We start from the raw sequence: 13,484 nt of genomic DNA, 5'->3' as shown, positions 1-13,484 counted from the left end.
AACAAGGGAAGGAGAAATTTGTCCTTTTAGTCCAGTTCATCTATTTTACTGGTGGAAAAGCATTTTTTTTAATTAAGTGCATCTCAAAGTGGTAATAACCGTGGCTGAAAGTTTCAATCATCTACTATAATTCAGCATCATCTCCTGAAGTCAAGGCAATTTGTTCCATGCTCCCCCACATCACCTCCCCCCCCCCCACCCCAGAACCAGGGTCATGATGTGCAGAGGGTTAGAGTAGAGCACTGGACCTGGCTGCAATATAACGCATGGAAGTACAGCACAGTCAGAAACACAGGGTCATCTTACATCTTCTCAAGAACCTGCTTCTGCGAGCCAAGGTGTGGGAAAGGCTAAAAAAAAGACAAGATGCTTTTCTGCTTCAGATCATCTGTAAAATCCCACACTGGTGATCCCCTGCACATTAAAATCCAGCAGCACAGCAGGGGTGTTGTCAAAGAACGACAATTCCTGCTAATTTGTAACCACGTTAGCTTTACTTACTGTTGAAATTCAGCTCCATTTCCCCTTCATCTTCATTCACCCTCCTCCATCTTCTATAATGGTGTTAAAACAAGAAGGCTAAATCTTATGTAGCTCCACTTGAGAGAAATGCACATTGTACCATTTTATACAAGATGATCTGACATTGCTCATAACAAAGAAAACAAAGGAAAAAGCTGCACAAACACCTACAGAGCTGAAGGTTTATTCCAGACCTGTATCTACAAAATAAAGAGAGACTGGAGAGAAAGAAAGAGAGAAAGCTGTTTCCAACTGAGATCTGGATCAAATTACAGCACAGAAAAAGGACAGGCCCCACCCCATTCTTCTTCAGGGCAGACCAGCACATCACTGAACAAATCTCAAGGCTCTGTCTCTCGCTCTCTCTCTCTCGCTCGCGCGCTCTGTATGTGGCTCCTGCACTTAGAGAATTAGCAGATCATTCAAGTCTTCACTTCCCCACGCACCCACCCCTTGTTCTCTCCAGCTCAAATGAGACCAGCTTCGAGCAACCATCAGATGTTGAGAAAGAGAGAGAGAGAGAGAAAGAGAGAAGCACACGGTATCTGCTGCCTCATCACTGCAGCTTTAAGACACACACAATAAAGCTGCCTAGTCCTACCAGCTCCAGGAGCAGCCATTTTACCTCCAGACGCTCCACCAGCTCTCAGTAGCAGAGCCTCCAGCCAGCAACACAACATGGCCCCACTTATCTACCACTCATCAGAAGCAGCTGAGGCAATGTAAAAATGCTGTTCAAATTCCAGCTAGCTCCTCATGCCAATACCTTGCTGAAAGGGATGTAATTGTCTGGAGAGATTTTTAAAATATATATATTCTCCTTCCTCTCTGAAGCTATTAGAATTTGTCACATTCTGCAAAAAAAAACACACACAACTCTTTTCCCCTTGAAATGAGCAAATTACCCCAAGAGAGACAGTAACAGTTGCTTACATGAAACAAGTTGGAGAGAATCGTTTTAACAGAAGGAAACTCTTTCTCTTCACCACCCCCTCACCCTTCCAAACCAGGCTGATCTTATTGATTTGTTGGTAGCAGCAAGTAGACACAAGCATTCCACAATGCCTGCACCACCCTAGAGACTTTCAATGGCTCTCACGAGGAGAGAGAGAGAGAGAGAGAGAGAGAGAGAAAGCCCATCTAAGTCTGGCTCAGGAGGCTCCAAAGTTTACAGTACTGACCTTTGTTAATCACCAGCCAGGCTGTCTACAAATCAGCAAACTCTTCCAACGCTCGCACCCTCCCTCCCTCAGCATGTATACATACATACACACACACACACACAGCTGCAGCTGCCCTGGTTCAAGAAGGTCCTTTATCAAATAGACAACAGCATGCACATAGAAAATGACATGAGTTTCACATCAGTGCTGGTGATCTCCTCTCTCCAGATTAGAGAAACTAAAACTAGCTGCTAATGTACTCCCCCTCCCACCACCACCCCCAGCCCCTCACCCATCACATCAGTGGTATAGTGCACAATGGGTTAAAGCACAGCATCTACAAGATGCCTTCAAGAGATCACTCAACAGTCTGGATAAAAAGCTCACTGTTCAAGAAGGACTGCTAATCAGCGAGAATGAAAACACAAGGGGTCAGCAGATCCACTTCCAGTCCTTTGTCATATTAACCAGTCTTTTATTATGCAATACTTGCTTTTTAATTCCCATTTCTTTTCCTCCCTTCCTTGTTTTGGAAAACATTCTTATTCCATCCACAGATGCCTCGATGTTTATCGGACAAAGATGCTGACAGTTTGCATTGCTGCACCGCCAAAGCATTACAGTAATAAACCACTCTAGAAAAAGCCTACACAGTCATCTCAAACACCATCAATGCAATTTCTAGTGAATTAAATGGAGTGTATTTTTTAAACAAAGCATGGTTGACCTGGCTTAGCAACATTTCTTCAAACAAGAGAGGGCAAACAACTGAAGTACTTTAACACAAATAACTGATCTTGCAGTAGCTCAAATTGATCCTCTGCAGGATTCCTGAATGCGTGCATCCAGGATCTCTCACTGTTGCATTTTAACATTTTGGTGCATACTTCCAACAAGAATTCCAAGTCCTCATTAGAAACATTAAAAATGAGAAATAAGCATATTAAATATTTAAAATAATAAGCATTAACTGATGCAGCCAAAGGCCTAAGCAGAATTATACCTGAGATTTCTGGAATCATGCTGTAGAGGTTAGATTGGCCATAACATTGCACAGAATGGAGCAACATAAAGGTACAAAAACCCAGTAAGCTTTCCCACCACCTTAATCCAAGGGCAACAGTTTACAAACAATAACAGGAAAATCCAGTCAAGGTCCTCGGTTCCAATGCAATTGTGCACTGGAATGTTTTTGCTATTATATAATAGAAATTAATGAAGAACTGCTAATAACATGAAGAATGGGCCAGTTATCGAGCAGCAATTTGCACCAATGGCAGTTTCTCTTCACAGAGAACAAACTTTAAACAAATTTGCTTCCAATAAGGATAGTGCCCAAAAAAACCCTCAAAATCCAACATTTTAAGGGGAGCCTGTGCAAAATAAGGTTGTAAAACAATTCTCCGCGCAACTTTTACCATACCATTCCATACGTCTGATACAAGTCACATCATTTGCCCCAAAAATATGGATTTATACTATAAAACCGATCTTCAATTTACACTAGGTCACCAGGCTACACAGAAAACGATCACATTTTTACAAACGTGAAGATAAATAGAAAACTTTACCTTTCTCTATTTTTGGAAGAAGAATACCCAGTATATTCCCTGCAGTTTCTCAGGCTAGAGGGCAAAAGGCACATTGATAAAACTTGATCTTTACTGTCATGAAGTATGATATGCGATCCTGGTATGTACACTGCATCGATATGTGCAAAGTTCAGACATTTAATAAATTATGAATTCCACACCTCTCAAAATTTTGAACGGTTTTATAATAAAACCACCATTAACAAACTATAAAAACCTCAAGATCCAGGTTGCAGTCTAATGACATGGTGCATTCAATCAGCATATTTTCAGTTCTAGGCAAGTGGCTCTTCCTCGTCTACATCCCATGCCACTGAACCCAGAGCCCCTGTAAAAGATGAAGCCAAAACCAGCCTTGCCAGGATACAGCTGAAATCCCTCCAAATTGCTCTTTAGATCTGCAGCCCAGGTTTACACAGACACGATTTTGTACCGTGCACAACGGTCCCGATCAGTGCCCTATTTCCTGTATCCTCTGGTATTATTTCACGAAAGTCTTTGCTGCTTACAGAATGTGGTCTCCCTCACCGCTGTTTGGTCACATCAAGGCCAGATAGGTTTTAACTTTTCAACCACACAAATAGGGCACAGTTGCCTAGCTCTTATGCTAACTGGAGTTTATAAAAAGCTTAGTAAATAACTAAATACTTTTACCTACCCTCTCCCATCGCTTTCCTTAGTGTATCAATTCTACCGTGGTCAGTGATGTTTGAAATCATGTTCATTCTTAGAAATTGACAAATGGTTACTTTATATATTACAAAGAGCTTATAGCGCATAAACAGGCCATTTGGCCCAAATGCTCAATGTTGGTCTTACTGTTTCATTTGAGCCTCCTCTTATCATTTCTCTTTATTCCTTTCTCCCTCGTGTTTATCTAATTTCTTCTAGCATTCACTGTACCCATTTCTCGTCATAGCGAGTTCCACATCTGACCACTTACTGGACAAAGATGTTTCTCTTGCATTTCTCACTAGATTGTGAGTAACTACAACCCCAATTCTCTGTTGAGATCATGACTCATGCATATTATCCCCAAATGCAGCTCACCACAAACCTGGGGAACTCTGCTTTCAGATATCATCTAAAATAATCAAGCCACTAAAAAACTAAATATTGATCCCATAATTTGCTAAACCCTCTATTCTTTTTCATAGGTTTCTTGCATTGCAAACCTTGTTTGGCCCTTCACTTCAATCTATGTCATCTAAAAAGACACCCATTGAACTGTATGGTACACCTTGAATATCTAGCACTACCAATGCCAAAACATTTCCATTGAAAATCCTATTCACAGATGTCACCTGTCACACCTTTTCCTTTCTCTAATCTCCTCCAGTTCTGCAGTTCTTGTAGATCTTTGCATTCTTCCAACTGTGGCCTCTTGAGCAACCCCAATTTTCATTGTTCCATCATTGTGGCTTTTATTGTTTAGATCATAAGTTCTGGAATTCCCTAAAATCTTTGCCTGACATTCCTCATTTAAGATATTCCTTAAACCTCCTCTTTGACCAACTAAGCTTTTGCTCATCTGTCCTACTTTCTCCTTGTATGCCTTAATGTCAAATTTTACTTGATAATCACTTCCGTGAAGCACTTTGGGACTTTTTCTATTAAATATGTTTTACAGACATAAGCTGCTGTTTAACTGCCCTATATTACATTGACGTTGTATGCATTTCTCTGTGCCAATTCTATCCTACACACCCTTACCTGCGCCTTTCTTGAAGGTGTCAATTCTTGAGCTGGTAATTCCACATGCAAGACTGAAGTGCTTACAGGACTGTGACCAGTAACTGCAGGCTCATGACACATGCTGTCCTCCCTATTAATATGTTAACTATATCAAGATACACCAGTGAAGGGTATTGTTTAATTAAGTACTTAGAGCACATACAGAGACTGCTGTTTAAACTGGTACGTTTTCTTTTGGGATTTTGTTTTGCTACAGTGTTCTTGTAGGGCGCAGTCATCTGTTCAGTTTAAATTCATTTGATTTGGTTTAATTGGAACAGGATAGAGAGGAATCGTATGGGCTTTTGTTGCAGTGATAATTGTGTCCCAACTTCCAGTCTAGAAGGCTCACATTCAACACCTAACTGCCCCAGAAGTGTGTCACAGCATATCCAAACAGGTCAATTAAGAAATAAATAAATAGAGACTGCTGGTTCACTGGATTAGAAGGAAGAAAGTAGACATAAGGAATGCCACTTATTCTAAGATTAAACCCATTATCACAGAAGTATTAGATTCTGGCTTCATACTTTGCCAACTGACTGGGGATCGATTTGACTCTCCCACCACGTCTAACCTTTCCAGCATGATAACCAAGAGTGGGAAAAAAAGAGGCACGCAGAGACCAATATTAGCACTCATACTGCCTCAAATACACAATCTGAGAAAATCCCAGCATCTCACTGACCAAACCTGGAAAATATTTGGTCTTCTGAGCTTGTGAAATCAATTTCAGAACCACACAGGAGAAAACTCCAAATACTAACATCTTGGATTTTCCAACAAAGAGACATGCCAACGTTCAATTTGGCGATTTCACAACAAAGAAGTGCCACACCTCAATTACACTACAATATAAGGCACATGCTTAGCATCAGAAGGTATCCCAAGTTCACTTACAGTCATAAAATTGAAAATAATTAAAATACGGTGGTAGATCCTTCACTGGTGCTGTTTGTTGATTGTAAGATGTTAAATTGACTCATAGAGCAGCAATTTTTTTTCTTAAAAGGAAAAATACATTGGCTTGATTCTACTTTAAAAACTGAACACATTAAATTCCTAAAGTTGTATTTTCAAGACATAATGCAAAGGTAGTGTGGTGCCGGAGCAACAAAGATATTTGAACAAGAGACTCCAAATTTGACAATGCAATCTTTCTTTAATACTTTCACTCATGAAGTCTATTGCAAATAAAGTCTAGTTTTATTACATGGTCAACCTGTCCAAAGTCCAGTGTCTAAGTACTTTTTTATAATGACCTGATAATACAGTCATTTTCCTCGATATCATTTTCTCCGTACAACATTTCAGTTATTTTAAAACTATTACAATATGTAGAATCAAATATGCATCTCAACAGAAAACAAAAGTGTGAAACTAAACAAACAATCAGATGAGAAACACGATAGGAAAATGAGAAATCAAATTCGAGAAGGGAACACCAAGAAACAGACAAACACTAGCTATCACAAGAATATATGTGGAACAGTCAATAACTACAGACTGTAAATATAATACAATGCCTAATAAGCCCAAAAAAGAAATTCAGGGAAGCATTTCTACCAAGAAAGAGATGAAAATGTGGATCTCGTTATCAAATGAAGGAGTTGGAGGTAGATGGCAGAGATGCAATTTACAGAAAGTTAAATGAAGTGCCGAAGAGAAAAAGGAATAAAAGTATATGTTGATAAAGCAATATGAAGGACAGTGGGAGGAGAGTGTAGGTGTTCCCTATATACTATGTTCATAGTGCACAATTACTGCCTCTGAACTGTAAATCCTAAGTAATGCTAATTGTTAGAAACCCAACTAGTTTTGTACCACAGAACCCCTAGGATATGGATAAAGTTATCTTGCTGAGGTTCTCATGAAACCTTTCCACTGAGAGTACAATGAATTCTGATATATCTTAATTCACCATCTTCTAGAACAGACTAATTCCTCTTTAAATATCAAGGTAAACAAATCAGAACATCAGACCAATTAAGAATGATCATAAACACAGACGTTGAGGTATTGAAAATAATGAAGCAATTTGGTGGGCTGAGTTCAGCATCTACTTCCTCTGATGCAGGCAAGTCCAGAACAAGAGGCAACTTGAGCTAGGCCAATTAGCGGCGAGGTCGAGAAATACTTCTTCACATAGAGAGTAGTTGAAATCTAGAAACACTCGCCCTCAAAAAGCTGTTGAGCCTGGGAGTCAATTTAAAAATTTCAACATTGATTGACGCATTTTTGTTAGATCAGGATATTAAGGATTATTTCGGAATATGGGGTCACAATACAGATCAGTCTTGGTCAAATCAAATAGCAAACAAGGTTTGAACAGCCTCCTCCAGTCTTATGTTCCTGATTATGCCAGGAATAATAACCCTGAACTCGACACTGTTATGAGTGCTGCCCACAGCTTTTACATGCGTTACACATATTGTACTGAAACCTCAACATTCGCTGCTCACATCTGTGGAGCAAGTTTTACTGTATTCTGTATCGAGTTGGCAATGCCTCTGGAAAACCTACAGGGCATTATAAATGGCATCAGCATTCCTGGGCATGGTAGCAGAATCACCAGCCAGGATTCTCCTTCCTCATCAGTGAGCAGTTCTCCCTCCTGGAGGCACACATCAAAATAATAGTGAGATGAGAAATCTAAATGAGCAACAAAACTAAACAGAATACTGTCAACAATCATCCGTGACTAGACCACAGAAAAATAAACTAAAGAGTGGACGTCAGCTAATGAACCAAAGATTTAGAAGGATTGGAAAATTATAACTTTCAGGGAAGATTAATTAGGCCAGGGGCTCTTTTCTTTAGAGAAGAAATTTGAGGAATAGCTTGACAGCAGTCTTCAACATGATCAAAAGATTTGAAATTGGTAGATGTAGAAGGCCTGCCAGATTTGGAGGAGGAAAAAAGTGAAGACTGCAGATGGTGGAGATCAGAGTCAAAATTGTGGCTCTGGAAAAACACAGCAGGTCAGGCAGCATCCGAGGAGCAGGAGTATCGACGTTTTGGGATTTGGAAGAGACCAACAATAATCATCATATCAAAAGAAACAACTGTTAATCAAGTCCAAAAGGAAATTCAGTGAAGTATTTCAGTAAAGAGCAATTAGAACACAGAAATTAATACATGGAGTAGTTGAAGCAAATAATATAGATGCTTAAAAGGGGACCTGGACAAACTGGTGGCAAGAAGAGAGAAGAATGTGCTGATTGGGTGGGAGGATCTTCACATGGAGCATAACTACTGCATGAGAAAGTTGGGCTGAATGACCGGTTTCCATGCTGTGCACTTAAGTATCACAGGTAGGGGTCAGTTAAATCAACAAAAGGGAGAATGAAGGGGCGGCACGGTGGCCCAGTGGCTAGCACAGCTGCCTCGCAACATCAGGCATCCGGTTTGACTGTCTGTGTGGAGTTTGCACTGTCTTCCTGTGTCTGCATGGGTTTCGTCCGGTTACTCCAGTTTTCTCCCATACAGTCCAAACGGGTGCATGTTAGTTGGATGGGCCATGCTAAATTGCCCATAGTGTTCAGGGATGGGCAGGTTGGATGGACTGGCCATAAGAAATACAGGGTTGCAGGGATAGCATAGATGGGTGGGTCTGGAGGGATGCTCTTCATTGTGTTGGTTTGAACTTGATGGGCCGAATGGCCTGCTTCCACTTAGTAAGGTTTCTATGAATAAAATGGGTGAGAAAAAGACAACCTGGGATACAAGAAAATGTATCATTTACAGCCCAGTTGATGCGCGCCCTTCATGATTTTGGTTTCCTGTTTCAAGCTAGAGGCAGGCAACAAATCAACCTCAAGGATCCTTAATTCTGTGTGGAATGCTGTTAAATCTAGAATGACATAGGACATGTTTTCGCCCCACCCACAGTAAGCAAATTTATCCACTTGTTTCAATTAAGCAAACAGTAGAATGTATAGGAAATGGGCCAAATGCCCAGACAAACACTGAAATTGACAGCATGCTTGTGTTAAAACAGTTCATTGAACTGACACAGCTTGAAGGCCTAACAAATGCCTCAAGATCAAATGAAACTTCTTTGAAGTTACCAAGTTAATGCTGAAAAGTTTGCACATCAAAAAAAAGTATGTTTCATAAAACTTCTATGAGGAGCAATGGTTAGAAAAAATTGTTGCAGTGCCAATGCAGTACAGAATGGGTTAATTTAGTAACCTCTGACAGGAATGCTTCATCTCAAGAATTGCTCTCAACTTCACACTGTTCTCATTTTGGAATGCTGCATGCTTGACTCCATTTTCCTACTCTTGAACTCAGCACAGCTACTAAAACACAAAGTACTGCAGGAAGCATATGGTAACAGAACTAGGTCAACCATTAACCAAGCAAGAGGAAGTCCAACTGCATACACCCTACACAAGGATTTTAATCTCCTCAGTGCATGACCTTCACCAAAGTCATGCAGCGTGCTCTGAGAATGCCAGGCTGAAATCCCTCTGCAACGCTCACATGCATAAGGTTCAGTGCATGAGCATTCAACAAAAGGCAGCTTAGCAAATGGAATCCTGCAAATGCTGAACCATGCAAAGCAAGTCACAACCCTTTTAAAAAATAAATTCAAAAGGAAACCTGGTCACTTCAGGAGCAAGCAAACAAACAAGAAGTGTTTTCCCATAAGTTTAAAGAAAGTGATTCCTTCCAACAGATTTCCTTACACCATCTAAAATGAGAGGATAATACAATAGTTAAAAGCTTCTATTAAAATGCAGTCCCCATCCGGCCCTCAGAGATATCTGCACACTTCCAATTTTGATCATTTCACAACTGGCAGTAGAACTCTGCTCTCTATCGTCTGAAATTCTCTTACTAAACCTGGTCACCTCTTGAGGATACTCCTTAAAATCTACTTTTTACTGAGCATCTGGTCATCTTGTGTTAATGTCTCATTATGGGGGTTGGTGTCAACTTCTATCTGATTACATTCCTGTGTACCACTTGGAATATCTTGCAGCATTAAAGGCGTTCATCAAATGCAAGTTGTTGTAGTATTATGAGTCTACATTATGGCACTCTGACTGGCTGAGCTTGACAGCATTAAACAAGCAATCATAATCACCACTCCCCTTTGGAAATTATCAGAACATTGGCACTTTGAAAGCAAGGAACTTATCCTCCAGAAAAAAAAACTGCCTGCAAACCGATTCATTGGATGTTTAAAAGACAGACAAATATAGAAGCATTCAAGAACACCTATCCCACAACCCCATTCCAATGAGACAACAGTAAAATGATGCTTTTTCTACGAAGTTATCAATTAAGGTATTTAATTAGACTGCACATTTTTATTGAAGACTATCTGAATACAGGATTGAAAAAGTGAACAATTATTTAACAATTATTCCAAACGCTAGCACACTTCAGGGGTCTTTGGGGGTTGGGAACAACCTTAATTTTAACAAACCTGATGAAGTGCTTCTGCCTGAAAAGTTGACTCTCCTGCTCCTCAGATGCTGCCTGACCGGCTGTGCTTTTCCAGCGCCACACTTTTTGACTTTGATCTCCAGCATCTGCAGTCCTCACTTTCTCTTTTTTTTCCATTATTTATGGATATTGCTAGCAAGACCAGCATTTACTACCCTCCAGACGTCCTTCAGAAAATGTTGGTGTGTCAACAACCAATTTGGTGTTCAACCAAATGCCTCTCTGGATATCTCAAAGGACAGTTGAGAGTAAACTACTTTGTCATAGATCTGGAGTTACATATAGGCTAGACCAAGTAAGGATGACAGATTTCCTTCCTTGAAAGGAATCAGAAAACAAGGTAGGCTTTTCTTCTTTAAGAAAAATCTAGTCATGATTATTAACGAGACTGGCTTTTATTTCTGAATAATTAACTCATTGAGTTTAAATGCCTCAGCAGCTAATGTGATTTGAACAAATCTTTACTCAATAATAGGGAGTGGAAATGCACTGCCCGCGGGCGGTGGCACAGTGGTTAGCACTGCTGCCTCACAGCGTCTGAGACCCGGGTTCAATTCCCGACTCAGGCGACTGACTGTGTGGAGTTTGCACGTTCTCCCCGTGTCTGCGTGGGTTTCCTCCGGGTGCTCCGGTTTCCTCCCACAGTCCAAAGATGTGCGGGTCAGCTGAATTGGCCATGCTAAATTGCCCGTAGTGTTAGGTAAGGAGTAAGTGTAGGGGTATGGGTGGGTTGCGCTTCAGCGGGTCGGTGTGGACTTGCTGGGCCGAAGGGCCTGTTTCCACACTGTAAGTCTAATCTAATCTAATCTAAGTGTCGTAGACTCACCAATTTTAAGGGCACTTAAAATGGTCATTGGATAGGCATATGAACAAGAATGGAATAGTGTAGGTGAAATGGGCTTCAGATTGGTTCCACAAGTCAGTACAACAGGTCAGCACAACATTGAGAGCCGAAGGGCCTGGGCTGCACTGTAATGTTCTATGTTTTATGAGACTGGACCATCGAATAGCAAAGGCAACAGTACTTTTAGAATCAAAATTCCAATTAACTACTTGGAATTTTTTACTATACAGTAAGTTTTCTTCGTAAAATCCAGCATTCAAATCTTAGATTATTGTCTGTTAACAAATAGCCACTCTGCCAAGATAAAAGTTTGTATATTTAATTCCCAGCACACATTAATAATCAAGATTCCTTTCTTCTAAGGAAAATCTTGCCCAACTTTTCAATCTCTACTTAACGTTCCTGATATTCAGAATCAAGTGGATTCCAGGAATCATCTCAGTTGCTAGCGCATGTACATTCTCAAAATGCATTACATCCTTACATGTGATAAACGGACAATGATATTGATTCCAGGGATAGTACTGCTTCTGTACAGGAGAATGGCTTGAAGTGACTGCAGCTTTTCATATTAAAAAAAAATCAAATCTCCTTAGGTGAACCACCTATGTTGCAAACATTGGTCCTTGGTATTACAACTTGTATTTATACACGGACTTTAACACAGTAAAGACAAGTGAAGGCACAACACAGGACTTTTAAGATTCCATTATGGAGATTTTAGAAACAAGAACCAAAAGCTTTATCAAAGAGGTTGCCTTTAACATAGTTCCAGCATTAGGCCATTCAGCCCCTCCAGCCTGTTGTGCTACTCTAAATACTGTATCTTAAAAGGAACTGCGAGAGATGGAAAGATTTATTGAGAAAATTCCAAAGATTCGGGCACCTGCTGCTGAAGGCTAGAGAACCAATGATGTGACAATAGAAATCTGGAATATGTAAGGGACCAGAATTTGAGAACAAATGTCTCAGAGGATTTTAGAATTGGTGGGGATTACAAACTTCGGAGTGGCGGGACTTGGATGGATTTGATAACATGGGTGAAAATGTTAACGTTAAAGCAAACGCTAACCAGAAGCCAATTTCAATCAGTAAGCACAGAGCCAGCAAGAATTTGATTAAGCTCCAATTTACCAAGGCAGGAGAACATTGGAATAGTTGAGTGTGGAGGTAAAAAACTATGAGCTCACAATGGCAATAGTGATGAGGTCAGATGATTTGAACAATATGAAATCTGCAAAAAACAACAAATCGATGACGATGCATAATGGAAAGAGGCATGTTCCTTGGTTCTGAACACCATATAGAGCACACTACAATGCAGTCATTAGGAATGAATCACTTCATGCAATTTGAAATGCCTTCCCAAACATGGATCCCTTCTTGGAGATTATGTTAATAACACCTCTTTCATAAATCATTGGATTTCAATGTTTAACGAATAAAACATCAACTTATTATATAAATGTTAGTTCCTTATGATTTGGCTTTCTGACAGTTGGACACTAAACACTTAAAAGGTAGGGCTAGCATTTAAGTGTTGTTTATATTAGCCAGTTTTTGACATTATGAAGGTGGGATACATTACCAGGTAATCTTGATCAGTGCACCCAAATCCACAACAAAATAAAACATCTACATTTCAAATTCCAATATAAGGATCATTATTGTGTTTATATAGATTGGAAAAAAAACTAGATGAGTCTCCAAAACATTTAATGCTTTTTCCAAAATAATTCCATCTGCAGGTTGTTCCTCCCTATTCCTGATGTGTCATGGTTCCTCTGGGAGGAACATGTACTCCCCCCGCAGTATGAATTGCATGTTACCGTGAAGAATCAACGAAATATGATGTAGTTCCTTCAGATTTTATGGCTGTGATCTAATCTACTCATCTGCTCATTCTGCAAACCTGCATCAAGAGTCAGATGAAAGTGCTTTTGAAACAAAATTACAGTTATCCAGTTTTAAGGCAGTTGTTGATGTAATAAATAAATAACCTTAGTGCACTGCATGCCATGTGTTCTATTGTAACTCTGGTCATTCATTAGAGGCATGACTGGAGACTCAGTCACTGAGCAGGGAACAGGAAGTGACTGGTGTTTTCCACAGGTGCAGGGATAGCATGTTAAATACTCAAGACACTATGAGAGATAGGCTATTGTTGTT

At 40.0% G+C, this 13,484-nt stretch overlaps 1 protein-coding gene across 5 annotated transcripts in view; it reads right to left on the bottom strand.

The window, feature by feature from the left end:
- The window catches only part of znf462 (zinc finger protein 462), a 110,185-nt gene that overhangs the window by 78,047 nt on the left and 18,654 nt on the right, over positions 1 to 13,484 (bottom strand). The window contains exon 1 of one of the 5 annotated variants that reach the window (XM_060839840.1): positions 502 to 639. The exons of the other annotated variants lie outside the window; for them this stretch is intronic. The gene's annotated coding sequence lies outside the window, so the exon portion shown is untranslated. Of the gene's footprint in view, positions 1 to 501; positions 640 to 13,484 lie in introns of those variants that run through there. 5 annotated transcript variants of the gene reach the window in all.

Source organism: Hemiscyllium ocellatum, chromosome 2 (genome assembly GCF_020745735.1).
Source record: "Hemiscyllium ocellatum isolate sHemOce1 chromosome 2, sHemOce1.pat.X.cur, whole genome shotgun sequence".
NCBI classification, from domain to species: Eukaryota; Metazoa; Chordata; class Chondrichthyes; order Orectolobiformes; family Hemiscylliidae; genus Hemiscyllium; species Hemiscyllium ocellatum.
Note: the sequence above shows the minus strand (reverse complement) of the source record. Positions and strands in the feature narration are given on the sequence as shown.